The sequence below is a fragment of the Leptonychotes weddellii genome, chromosome 3 (genome assembly GCF_054177405.1).
Source record: "Leptonychotes weddellii isolate Sample4059 chromosome 3, ASM5417740v2, whole genome shotgun sequence".
Taxonomy (NCBI): domain Eukaryota; kingdom Metazoa; phylum Chordata; class Mammalia; order Carnivora; family Phocidae; genus Leptonychotes; species Leptonychotes weddellii.
Genome location: NC_138371.1, coordinates 1,637,990 through 1,651,744, shown reverse-complemented (window position 1 = coordinate 1,651,744; position 13,755 = coordinate 1,637,990). Strand labels below are relative to the sequence as shown.

General features: G+C 49.3%; 1 protein-coding gene across 4 annotated transcripts in view; it reads right to left on the bottom strand.

Moving 5' to 3' along the window:
* HDAC4 (histone deacetylase 4) overlaps positions 1-13,755 on the bottom strand; it is a 288,348-nt gene that overhangs the window by 254,616 nt on the left and 19,977 nt on the right. For 2 of the 4 annotated variants that reach the window (XM_081813270.1, XM_081813271.1), the window contains exon 1: positions 12,244-12,987. The exons of 1 other annotated variant lie outside the window; for it this stretch is intronic. The gene's annotated coding sequence lies outside the window, so the exon portion shown is untranslated. Of the gene's footprint in view, positions 1-12,243; positions 12,998-13,755 lie in introns of those variants that run through there. One more of the 4 variants, XM_081813273.1, reaches the window with a different exon arrangement.

Here is a 13,755-nt window from a genome sequence, read left to right as displayed (position 1 = left end):
TCCGTGCTCATCACGGCTAAGTGTTTCAAGTCAACCACAATGCTGGCACCAGAGGCCAGCACTCGGTAAGGTTCGGGCTGGTCTCCTTGCCGTTTTTCTCTGCCCTTTGCCCATGCACGCCACCAGCTCTGCAGCTGTGTATCCTCTTCTCTGTGCTGATCTTAGAGCCAGGAATGTCCCCACATCACTCACAACCCCCAGTCACATCGCTTCCAAGGCTGCTTCCTATGCCATGTGTGGCAGAGGATGCCCGCCCCTCCCCTCGAGGGGCTGCCCCTCCCCACCTCAGGTGGCACTGTCCTCAGGACTAGGGTGGTACGTGATGCACGCCAAGCTCATCAAACCGTCCCCCCGAGACCAGTCTCCTCGGCGGAACACAGCCGCCCGAGACAAGCACGGGAACTCCTACCAGCAGGTGTTGGCCTCTGTGTGGAGGCATCATGGACCGATTCTTACACACTCGCCTGTGATCTCACCATCAGAAAGTGGAAACAAACTGAGAATGTGGTAACTACGGAAAATCTCCTACTGACCCTGGCTCAAGGCTCCTCTGAGGCCTCTGTCATCTCCTCCTTTAATGATGTGACAGATTCCTGTTCTTGATTAAATTATTCAAGGATCTTTTCTTTGCCTATTGCTTATACTCAGAGAACCCTAACCAGTCCATCGCAAAAAGGACTGCGCTCGGAAGGCTAGCCATTTCGGTAGTTTCCATGACACGTTATCCATAACTCTGTGATTGATATCCTCACAATTGCTGTTCTGTATCTGGTTGTGTCCTTAGGAAACACAGTGACATTTATCTCAGGTTCAGACTTTCCATTCATCTCTTGGCCAGAAAGAAACACCACCATCTTGAAGACAATGTAAATGGTTTATTTTGTAAATCTCAGATGGCTCTGTGCCCTTCACACACAGGTCCCAGCTTGGCTGGATATAAAAGTCTGAGAACACAAACACTTCTCCCTTGAAACCTTCAGACCTGGCCCCACCCTTGGCACTGAGGAAAGCCCACGTCCATCTCCTTCCTAGGGGACCTCTGGGGACCGAGGTTGGATGATGCTGCTGGTGCCATTTTCTTCTGTCTGGATTCTGCGAGAATGTTTTTCTTTCATGTCGAGATCCAAAAATGTTGTCAGAAGGTGTAAGAGTCTCTTTTCCTTGATTTTGCTCTAAACGTGAACCTTTTAATATATACCGGTCTCTTCTCTGCTCAGGAGAACACTCTTCACTGAGGTTTGGATTCGATGTGGGGGAACTTGCTCTGGCGTCCTCAGAGAGCCCTCTCCTCTCTGGCTGGCGTCCCCATCAGCTCGGGCCCCTCCCACCACTGGCACATCTGCTGTTTACTCCGCAACCCTGGGCATCTTCTTAAGTTATACTCTCCACAGCACGGCTGCTGTCTTCCATGGTATCGGTTTGATTCCTTACAGCCTCACACTCCCCATTTTCAACCATTTCCCTTCACAACTCATTCCTTTCCCTTTTCAGCACAGCGCAGCCCCCTTCCTCACCCGTCCACAGAGCCATGTCTTGTCCCCGCCAAAGTCTTTTGAAATTTCCTTTTTCTGACTCTGACTGTGAACCACTTGCAGAGGTATATTCGTCTTCTGTGTTTCCGGGTATTTCCCTTTTCACCACATTCTGAGAGACCCCATGTGGGGATTTTCTGTTCATTCATCCTCAAATAAGAATAGCTCCAGTTCAGACCTGAGTTTTGCCAAAGGCTGTGCGTACTTGCTCCTACCCCGTCCTGTGTCCAGTGTAACACTGGCCAAAATCTGCTTCTCAGTGAAGCTACACACCTCTGGCAGCCAGAATGCAGGGTCCCCAGCCCCAGTGCCCAGCAGGCTCTGACCTACGGTGGTCTTGCCAGACTGACATGGACTCTCTTCCCAACTGCAGATTAAAGAGAAAACAGAAGTTTCTGCTATGCTATGATATATGTGTTCTGGAAGAACCTCACACTCTGCAAAACTATCCTAAACATACCAGGGCTTCTGAAAAAAAAATAATAATAATAATAAGGTTGGAGTGGACCATTCAAAACTGCAATTTAATAACCAGGACACCAGAGAAATCCATAACACCACTAATAAAAACATGACCATCGTGTTTGTAAAAAAGACACAAAAAATTCCTAATAAATAAAAAGTCCTGCAAATGTAGGATTTCACCGTGGTGACAGTTTTATGAGGGAGAACAAAAGGAAGAACAGAAACCTCTGAGTTGTGGAATCCGGGACGAAATGTTACGATGGAGAAAACCGTGCGATGGAGCACGTGGCCAAAATGGGGAGGAGGCAGAGCCAAGGTGGGAACGCATGCACGCACACATGCACAGCATGATATTCCTCCGTGGATTACCACACTCAGCATGAGAGTCCTTCATGTTCAAATCCTGTTCCTCGATCACAGAAAGCATCCACATATAGGAAAGATCAAGTCTGGCTCAGCTCAACTTCCACACTATGGACACCTTCTCCCCTACTCTGGCAGCTCATGTTATGAAAGCACACTTTGTCCCAGGACAGACATATATGAAGTGGGCTCATTTCCTAGGGCTGCCATAGCACCACACCACAGAGCAGGTGGCTTAAAACAACAGAAATTTGTTGTTCACAGTTCTGGAGGCATGGAAGTTTCATTAAGTCTGCAATCAAGGTGTCGGCAAGGACACCCACCCTCTGAAACCTGGAGACAAACCCTTCCTGCCTCCTCCCAGCTTCTGGTGGTTGTTGGCAATCTCTGACACTCCTTGGCACGCTGCCTTTGCCACACGTGGCTTCTCCCTGTGTCTCCGCCTTCACACGGCCATGTTCTTCTAAGAACACCAGCCATATTGGATGAGGGGTTCCACCCACCCAGCATGACTTCATCCCAACTAATGACATCTGCAACAACCCTATGTCCAAATACGGTCACATTCTGAGGTCCTGGGGGCTAGGACTCTAACAGATCTTCTAGGGGAGGGGAACACGACAACACAATTCAACCCCTAACATCCAGTACGCGCTGCATCGTGGGCTCCTCCTGACTGTTCCCGTACCAGCCTACCCGACGCTGTAGGAACTTGAAGGTTCCAGAAAACAATGTGCCCCTCATTTCACAATCCTCTCAACAGACCCACACCATGTTCTATGCAGACCAACTCTTTCTGGACTATCAATAGCAATGAGGAATACACCTGGAGTATAGAGATATGAGCTTGAAAAGCAACTCCATGCAACACAGGGACAATTGCCCAGTGTCCTGGCGGGTTTGGAGGGTGATTCTACAAATCCCAGGGGACGGTGGGGAAGGAGGGTTTCCTTTGTGCTGTCAGGTGAGCCACTGACTCCATCGTTCAGCCTGGTTTCTCTGGCTTCAGCCACACTGAGTCTACCAGCAGACTCCGTGCCCCGGGTCTTTAGGTGAAACAAAAGAGGCCTTACCAGAAATGTCCAGCCAGCACTGGTTCACAGGACAGCGGAATGCCCAAGAACATAGGCAGGAGAACCAAAACTGCCAGGGTCCCAGGCTCTGGGTCTGAATCTCAGATCGACATTTTAGCATGTGACCTTGAGCAAGTTCTTAACCCACAGGAATGGGAATGAAGATGGGGAAACAGCACAGTCCTAGAGGTAGGACTGAACATGGCTTGGAGAGAGGAGGTCATGCATTCTAAACCGTAAAACAAATCTTCCCCAAGCATTACACACCCACTACATGCTGCCTACAAGGAACCCACTTAAAGTATAAAAATACAAATGGGTGAGGGACATCTGGGTGGCTCAGTTGGTGAAGCATCTGCCTTCGGCTCAGGTCATGATGCCAGGGTCCTGGGATGGAGCCCAGCATCAGGCTTCCTGCTCAGCAGGGAGTCTGCTCTCCCTCTGACCTTCCCCCATCTCAGGCTCTCTGTCTCACAATCTCCCTCTCTCTCTCAAATAAATAAATAAAATTTTTAAAAAAATACAAATAGGTTAAAGGTAAAAGATGGAAAAAGATAAATCACGGAAATACTACTCAAAAGAAAGCTGTGACAGTTACATTAGTATCAGACAAAGTAAATTTTAAAGAAGGAATATCACCAGGGATAAAGAAGTGCATTTCATAACGATAAAGAGGACATGACTGAAACATTTATGTACCTGATAACGGAGCCTCATACACAAAGCAAAAAGTAATGAAAATGTAAGGAGAAATGGACAAATCTACAATTACAGTTGGAAACGTCAACTCTGTTCTTAGTAACTGTTAGAGCAAATAGATGGAAAATCAGAGAGGACTGGACCACAATGGCGTTGAGAGAGCACCAGCAACAACAGAACACTCGTTCCTCACATGGTTTTTAAAGTGCACACAGAAAACCTGCCAAGACAGCCCAGCTTTGGGGCCATAAAACAAGTCTCAGTAAATTTAAAAGGAGACAAGTCAAATATACAAAGCATGTTCTCTGACGAAATTGAAATTAAATATCAAAAACAGAAAGATAGCTGGAAAACTCCAAATAATTGGACAGCAAATAATATACTTCATGGGTCAGAGAGGAAATTAGAGAAGAAATCAGAAGGCATTTCTGACCTCTCAAAATGGGCAGTACTTAGAGGGAGATCTGTAGCATCGAATGCCCACATTAGAAAGGGAGGTGACAACTCCATGACCTCAGGTTTCACCTTAAGAAACTATAAGAAGAATAAATTGTACCCAAAATAAGCAGAAAAAAAAACCAATAACAAAGAGCAGAAATCAGTGAATTAGAAAAAAAAAAAACAATGAAACTAAAATCTGATTCTCTGAGACAATAAAACTGACAAACTTCTAGCTGAAATGATCAGGAAAAATAGAGAAAGAAAACACAAATTAATAATATCAAGAAAGCAAGAAGGGATTAACTACAGACCAAACAGATATTAAATGGACAATAAGGGAATATGACAAATAACTTTACATGAATAAATCTGACAATTTAGATGAAATAAACAAATGCCTTAAAAGACCCAAACTACGGAGCTTGCTCAAGAAAGAGCCCATGATCAGTGCATCCTCATGGCCACTGGACCCCTCGGGGGAGCCTCCCTGAGCCACAGAAGGTAGGAACTGGAGCTCCAGGGGGCAGGCATGTTAGGTGCATCTGTCAGGGGTTCATGGCTGCACGCAACAGAAATGCACCTGGTGATCCAGGCAAGCGAAGGAAACTCCCAGAAGGAAACTGGGTAGCTGGACAAGGGGGTGAGCACCTGGAGACAGGAAGTGATGGACAGTGCCCAGAGGACCCTTGTCTGAGACTCCCCTTCCCAGGGGCCCCCAGCTGCTGGACAGCATGAGTCCCCTTGGCCAGGGCAAGCAGGACACTTTGACAGGCAGCCCCGCCAAAGTGAATCTAAGGGGAAAGGGGTCGCTCCCCAGAGGGAAGCTGACATGCTGTTACCAGAGAAGGTGAGGGACTGGGCAGCAGATGCCACGGAGGACCACAGGGGAGCAGGGATCAGACCGTGGCTCCCTATGGCCAGACCACAGGATCCTCCCAGCTGCCCACCTTCCCATCACAGGATTCCACCGGTGTGGCTCCAGCTGGTTTGTGATGGCACATCAGCTGGCCCGGCCACGAGTTCCACGAAAACCAGCAAGACACATCCGCCCCTTGGCACCACTGTCCCGGTGTGGGAGGGAGCGCTGGGCAGGGAGGCCTGAGCCCCACCCGCCCAGCAAGGCCACAGAGAGATGTATGGCCCTGGGCCAGCCCCTATGACATTCCTGGGTGGGAGCAAAGCTGCATTCAGGGGCCTTCACGGGACAGACACCACGGGAAAGAGGGCTCGGTGGCCACCAGCAGCACTTACAGACTCACACATGGGCACAAGGCCCGTGAACTTCCTGTGCCTTCTCTGTCTGGGGCTCCCTCCTCTCCAGAGGCGCCCTCCCTGGGTGCCCAGAGGGCAGTCCCCACCCCCCCACACACTGGTCCCATCGCTCTGCTGTCTGACACATCCCCCTGCTCGTCTGGCCGCTGTCCGCCGCGGCCACCCCACGCCAGACGTAAGCTCGGTGACTGCAGCGCCAGCTGCCCGGCTGGCACCTGAGGATGGGGCACGCAGTCAGCACGCCACGGAACCGTGCTGAACGGAATGAACGTCGGAAAGCTGTCCCAAACCCACCTCAGAAATCACTTCCAAAGGGGCTGAGGTCCAAAGGCAGCTGCAAGAGCACCAGCGCTCTGCCTTTCGGGGGTTCTAGAAGAGAAGTTAAGGATCACATCTGACATCAAAGGTCCGGGTAATGCAGGAGCGCGTGGGGCTGTGGGAGGCACGTGGCCTGCGTGCGGGCCGGGGGCTGGGTGAGGAGGGCAGAGCCACGGGTCACCCAGAGCCCTGCAGCCGTCAGAACATCGAGGCTAAGTGAGGAGCGGCCATAGCTTCAGGCAGGGGCCGGGACACGGCGGAGAGGATGAAGGCATCGAGGGCAACTATCTTATAGCTGGAAACTCAATTCTACTCCCGGCGGAGAAAGCAAAGCGCCTCAGTCCCACAACGAAAGCGAAACCTCTCCTCTCCGGTCTCAGAGGAAAGCCCAGCAAAGTTGTCTGACCTGTGCAGCCATATTTCTCCCCGTTCCTTCCCGGGGCCACGGGCATCTCTTTAGGTGGAAGGTTTTTGAACAACCCAATGCAATATTCACAATATAAAAACAGACTAGGAATTTACAGTTTAAATAAAATAAAATTCAAGTGCAGTCCAGTTCCTTTCACCTCGATGTAAACATCTAACAACACTTAACTAACCAATAGATCATTGCTTTTCTAAGAAAACACAGAGCACACAGTATTAAGATCTCAAAAATTACAGGAGCCAAAGGTTTCTGAAACCTATTCATGAGGAGCAGTTGGAACTGGAATGTGTACGTCTCTCAAGTATATACTTCGGATAAAATTAAACAAACGCTGAACATATTATGACGAGACACAACTGCTTTTACGACTGCATTCTTTCCTGATTTATGACATGAATTAAAGACCACATTTGGAAGGGTGAGCAGGAGAAGAATCTGGAATTCTGACTCACAGCACCTTTAGAAAGGCAGGCATGGGCACTCCACGTACTGGGCAGTCTCTGACACGGAGCACGTATTTATATAAAGACAGCTCTTTCTTTATTTTTATTTCTGCTCCATACGGAATAAAAGGAAGCAAATGCGTCACTATAGCTTAAGTGTGTGCTAATATTTCCTTCACCAAATGTCTGAATCTAGGATTACCTATAGTTCTTCTTTTTGGCAGATGCCCTTAAAAATTTTAGTTGACCCAATTTCACAGAATAAGCCATAAACCTTCCAAAGAGTCAGAGTCTTAGAAACTATAAATCCTTAAGGGAACATTCTTTTAAAAATCGCATTAGGTGACCACAAAGAAATGCGGCCGTGCAGGGATGACATGTTTCCTCACTCACCACAATCCTCTGCACCCCGTCACATGGGCAAAGAATGACCACAGTTCAAAGTCTGAGCTCCTCCCCCCTCGGCCACAGCCTGCGGGCTGATGGGAGAACAGCAAGCTGTTCGCGAGAGCAAACACAGAGCCAGGAGCCGCACAGTGCAGTGGAGCCCATGGCACCCCGATGCAGGATGGAGGACACAGACCATTAGCCCGAGCCAGGAATGAAGCCAAGATACCCCCCTCACCACGTCCACTCAACATCATCTCAGAGATGTTAGCTAGGATGGCACGGCCAGAAGAAGCGAAGGGCACAAGGACCGAAGAGGACAAAGATACTGCATTATTTACAGACAGCATACAAAACCCCAAACGAGGCACCAGCCACTATCGACATTCCTACGCGAACTTAACAAGATCGCTGGGCACAAGGTCAATGTACAAAAATCTATTGTATTTTTACATACCAGCCAAAAAAAGAGAGAAAAGAAGCTTTGAAAAAAGATACCATTTACAGCAGCATCCAGTATTGGCAAATGGCCAGGCGTAGCTCTGCCCGAGGACTTGTGAGAACTTTGGACACTAAGCTGCGAAACATCAGAGATGAGATTTAAGATCTAAACAAACGGGACAGCACACCTGTGCCCACACTAAGAGGTCCTCAGTGCAATCTCAGTCACCATCCACCAGAATCTGCTTGAAAACTGACAAGTGTATTGGACATTTTACGTGGAAGTACAGAGGACCTGGAACGGCAATCTTGAGGAAAAACAGACACAGAAGACTTACACTACTAAATACCAAGATGTATTATATACCTATGTAACTAAGAGGCTAGCGGAAGAACGGACACCATAAGGAACAAAACATTCTTGAATGAGACCAACACAAACACAGTATCATGAGAGCCTTTGCTGTTCTCCACATCCACAGGGAGAGGGGGGTCTTTCAGGGAACAGTGCTTGGGCCACGGAGATCTACATGGAGAGAGATGAGCCCAGACCCAGGAAGCACCTTGCCATGGAAACTGGCATGAGCTGGAGCACAAACTCAAGGCCAGACAAGGAGGACGAGCCTAAAAGACAACAGAAAAATACCTGCAGGCAGACAAAGATTTCTTAAATCGATTTAAAAACAACAGTGTTTAAGAAACTGACAATAAACGAAAGAAAATGATACATTTTACTGCATCAAAATTAAGAACTTCCATGTATCCAAAGACCAGCAGAGGAGGGAAAAGGCAACTCAGAGAGCTGGAGAAGAGAATCTGCCCAACACACACCCAACGAAGGGCTGGTGTCCATAATATAGAAATAATTCGTATAAATTATTAAGGGAAAGGCAGACAACCCAAATAAAGAAATGGGCAAGAGATGTGAACAGATACTTTTTTTTACAAAAGAGGATTCCACGTGGTCAATCACCACAGGAAGAAGTGCTCGGCATCTGTAATCGCAGGGCGATGTGAATTAAAACCACAAGCGGCTAGAACTTAAAAGCAGTGCAGAACCAAGCGTTGGCAAGCCTGAGGAAGGACTAGAACTCTCAAGCTCTCCCGTGAGGGTGTGGATGCACAGCCACCATGGGAAAGTGCTAAGTGATATGTACCAAAGCCAGCCCTTCGCAAACCTGTTCCTGAGCAAAGCCACTCCTAGGTACGTACCCAACAGAAACGCATACAGCAACGACACGGCAGCCTTAACCGTGATAGCCAAAGCCTGGAAACCTCCCCGATGTCCATCAACAGTAGCATGGATAAATAAATTGTGGGACAGCCCTATCACAGAATTTAGACAAGAACAAACAAACGACATGCACAACACAGATGTATCACACGATCAACACTGGGCAAAGAGCAGACAGACACGCCAGAGAACACACTGTGGGCCTCCATATATATGCAATCTGGAAGCACACAGAACTACTCTGTGCTGTTAGAGGACAGGACATTCGCCCTTGGGAGTTAAGTGGTAGGGAAGCAAATGGAAGGAGGAAAAGAGGGCTTACGGGGTGTTGGTCACGTTTTCTGTTTCCTGATCCAAGTGAAGATCAGTGAGAGAGAGGGTTTACTCTGGAAATTCACCCACCTGAACACTTTTGGCCTGGAGACAGAGGGAAAATCAGCTACTCAAAGGCCATCTTGCATCAAAGAAAGATCCAAAATAATACCTACGTGCTGGGTCCATTCCACTTACACTATATTCCTACGATCAGCACATACACAGGAAGAATTTACCAAACGACCCCCTCCTGAGACAGTTACACCTCCCAGAAACGGGACAGGACACATCCCGAGTCCATGATGACACAAACACGGTGATTCAAACTGACAGAATGGATGGAAGTCCCAATGGGGGCCCAGGTCAGGGGATCAGACAGAAAAAACACCCATGAAATAATTGTTAATGTAAATGTTTTCAATTAAATAGGTAATTTGAGCATAATTAAAATTATTTTAAATTTTAACAAATTTTAATCAAAAAACAAACTCTTGATGGAGTGATTTTCCCAAGTCTTATTTATATGGCAAGCTTTATTAACAAGCATTATCTTCTTCAGCAAATACCCTTAATGAAATATGGGCTGTATGGTCTAGCAATTATGTTCTGTAAGAGCGTCATTTTATGATAGATGGTCACAGAGCAGAAGACTTAAGGTTTTTTCCCCACAGTTTGTGGGGACAGATTTATTTTTTAGCTTCAGAACAAGCCTGACACTTGACACCATGTCAGCATGTCCTACGAGGAGTCACATATGAAGCATTTCATGAAATCTGAGTAATGCAGGCTCCACTGAGCAGAGCCCAGATCCTTCCACCTACTCAGGAGGGCCACAGGCAGACGGTGAAAGGGTAAAGGGATAAAGGCATCAGCACCACCAACGCACACCACCAGGTTGATGGGGCGCTCACCCAAATACACACTCGAATACACAAGCACACGCTCACACACCAACACCTGCACACGCGGGCACGCATGTATAAGAGCATGCTCGTGCACACATCACACTCGCACGCACGGGCACGCGTGTATAAGAGCATGCTCGCGCACACACACTTGCACGCACGGGCACGCGTGTATAAGAGCATGCTCGCGCACACAAACACATTCGCACGCGCGGGCACGCGTGTATAAGAGCATGCTCGTTCACACATCACACTCACACGCGCGGGCACGCCTGTATAAGAGCATGCTTGCGCACACAAACACACTCGCACGCGCGTATAAGAGCATGCTCGCGCACACAAATACACGCGCACGCGCGGGCATGCCGGTGTAAGAGCATGCTCGTGCACACATCACATTCGCACGCACGGGCACGCGTGTATAAGAGCGTGCTCGCGCACACAAACACACTTGCACACACGGGCACACATGTATAAGCACATGCTTCTGCACACGAACACACTCGCACACTCCTGCACACCAGCACACGCGGGCACACAAGCACATGCACGTGCACACACACTTGCACACATAAGCACACACAGGAACAACCGCTTGCAGGAATAACCTAACACTGATTCTATCTACAAAAGAAAACAGCCTCCCAGCCCTCTGGATCCTTTGTCCAGATGGCTACGTCTATTTACTGATAAATAACCATATCTTAGTTTTAACATATATAAACTCCTTGACAAAATAAACTCTTTAGATTAAGGGTTCAAATGGATAAAGCACCCAGATAAAACAATACTTGTTTCCCTTATCTGCTAAATAAAATAACTTGAGAGGCAAAGATTCTGGCAGGCCGGCAGGGAGCCCCGAGAAAACTCGACGGATCATTCAGCATCCAGACAGCCCCGGCCAGGGGCATCCCAGGCAGAGGGTTGCAAACCCCTGAAGGAAAACAGGACTCAGAGCGGGGCACGGGGCGCCCCAGGGCAAGTGACGTGCAGCCCTGTAACCTTTCCACAGTTCCCACCATAAACGCAAGTACACAGCACTTCACCAGCAAGAAGCCAGGAACCTGCCCTCACTGACAAGTCACAGGAGAATGAGAAATAGCTCGGTGACAGTAGACTCCTCCATCAGCCAGATGACTGGTCAACTCCCATTAATAAAGGTTAAACCTCTTCCTGACCCTGCTCTCAACCACAAGGAAACCACTGTTTCTAAAAGTGGTTGTCAAAGAGTGGTACAAGGTCCCTGGGGGTCCCCAAGACCTCTACAGGGGGTCTGAGAAGCTCACACTGTTTCCATTGTAACATTAAGATGCTATTTGCCTTTCTCACTCTTATTCCCTCACGGGGAACGGTGGAGTCTTCCAGAAATCACAACAGATTAAATGTTAGAGGCAGATATGAGAATCCAGCTGTCTTCTACCAAGCCAGACATTACAGAAACGGGTGAAAATGCTAAATGATGCCTCTCTTCTCACTACATTCTTTGTTTTACATAATAAACATTTTCATAAAAAAAAAAAATACATTGTCGTATTGCTATGTAAAGGGTTTAGTTTTAAATGGATATTTTTGTAATTTCTGTGTTAGTTTCTAATGTAATAAGTATCCATAGACATTTAAACAACAGCTCTCTGGGGTCCCAACTGATTTTCAAGAACGTAAAGGGATCCTGAGACCAGAGTTTGAGAACCTCGGCCCCGCAGATGTATCCCCAACACCTCCCCTTAGAAGACAGAATCTGTGCCCAGGTGAAGACACAAGAGATGGGGGCCGGCAGAGGTGAAGGCACTCAGCTGGGAGGAATTCAGGGAACAGTGATGGAGGGCACGGGAGGGGATCATGCAGTGACCTAGGACCCAAAGCAGAACCCCACCTGCTGTGTACTGCCCCCTGGGCCCGTGGAGGTGGCTTCCGCAGGGCAGACTGACCTGCTTGCTAGGTCTGGACAGGCTCAGCCAGCTGCCTCGCCAGCTTCCTTCTGGACAGAATGGGGTCCCCTAGAGGAGAGCAGGGTGAAGGGGCAGGGCCGCTGGTGCCTAAAGAAAGAGGGACATAAGACATTCCACCTGTCACTAAAAGGCCGGCCTCTCCTTTACCATCTCTCACCATCTCATGGTGCACATTCCTCCCCTGCTCGGTGACTCAGGGCTGTGAAAGGTCCCCACGACCCTGAGACAGGGTTCCTGGGCAGGCAGCACTTTCTACTTCCCACAGGGAGGCATCTGTACCCAGAATTCTCTGGACTCGATGTGAGTGAATGTCCCGTGAGTCTGGTCCTACTGTCTGAAAGGGCAGGGTCACCCTAGATATCCCCCAACTCCACCCCAACCACCTGGGTCAGCAGTACCAGCTGACCCGTCAAGCAGAATCCGGAACCTGTGGACAATCCTGGGCACTTGTGTTGGTGTGTTCTCATCCAGCATCAGGAGCCCCAGCCAGAGTTAGGGGGGAACTGGAACCGGAACTCCGCGGTGGCTGCTGGCCCTGCAGCCCCAGCCCCCAGCTGTCTCCCCTTGCTGCCAGCAGAGGGGAGCGCTGGGCACAGACTAACTCTTGGTCCAGACACGCAGGTACCAGGACCAGAGCTCAGACACCGGCAGGTCAGACATGCTGGCGGGAGGAGCAGGGGACCCCGCCTCTCCCAGTGAGCCAGCTTCGGCCCCAGAACCGTGACTGTCAGTGCAGAGGAGGGGGTTGCGATTTCCCACTTTCCAAACTCACTTACTGTTGAAACTGTCTGTTTACAAGGAGTATTTTTGTTATAAACAGAAAAACGTTATTTTTATTTTAAAAGTACAGAAAAAGCGCCGCAGACAATCAAGACACAGAATTAACAGTCCAGCTCTGCCCTCCTCGCGGTGTCTGCCTTCCAGGCCCGAGCTCGGGGGGCGGTGATTCACCCTTCCCGGTGGGCCTGGGGCTGCTTCCACGGAACACGCAGAGGGCCGTGGTTAGCCTTGGATAAAAAACCACCCAAGTGATGAACTCAAAAGAAGAGGGCGTCACGGTGGAGAGAGGGCACGCGCACTCATGGTGCCATGGGCAGCTGACAGTGCTCCTCAAGGACAGCCGCCAGACCCCCAGGGGAGGGCAGGGCGGGGGCCGGGGGAGGGCCGCGATGCTCAGGCTCTTTCCTCGTCCTTGAGACCAATCTCTGCATCGCTCGTGCTCTCTTCTTGCAAGTATCAGTTCAAAGCCATCCTTAGGATGAATGAGACAGCTAAATAAATCATTAGAGCCTCCACGAGTGTCAACACAGTGCAATCTCCTAATTGGATAACTGACAACAGCTGTGGTGGAGGGCCCTGCTCCCACCTCCCCCCCACCCAAGCCACTGTCCACAGTGGGGCCTCCCACACGGCCCCCCGACCCCCAGGCATTCCCCCAGCGCCTTGGCCAGTGGCAGCCCTGCCCTCAGCCCGGGGAACCTCGTCTGTGCA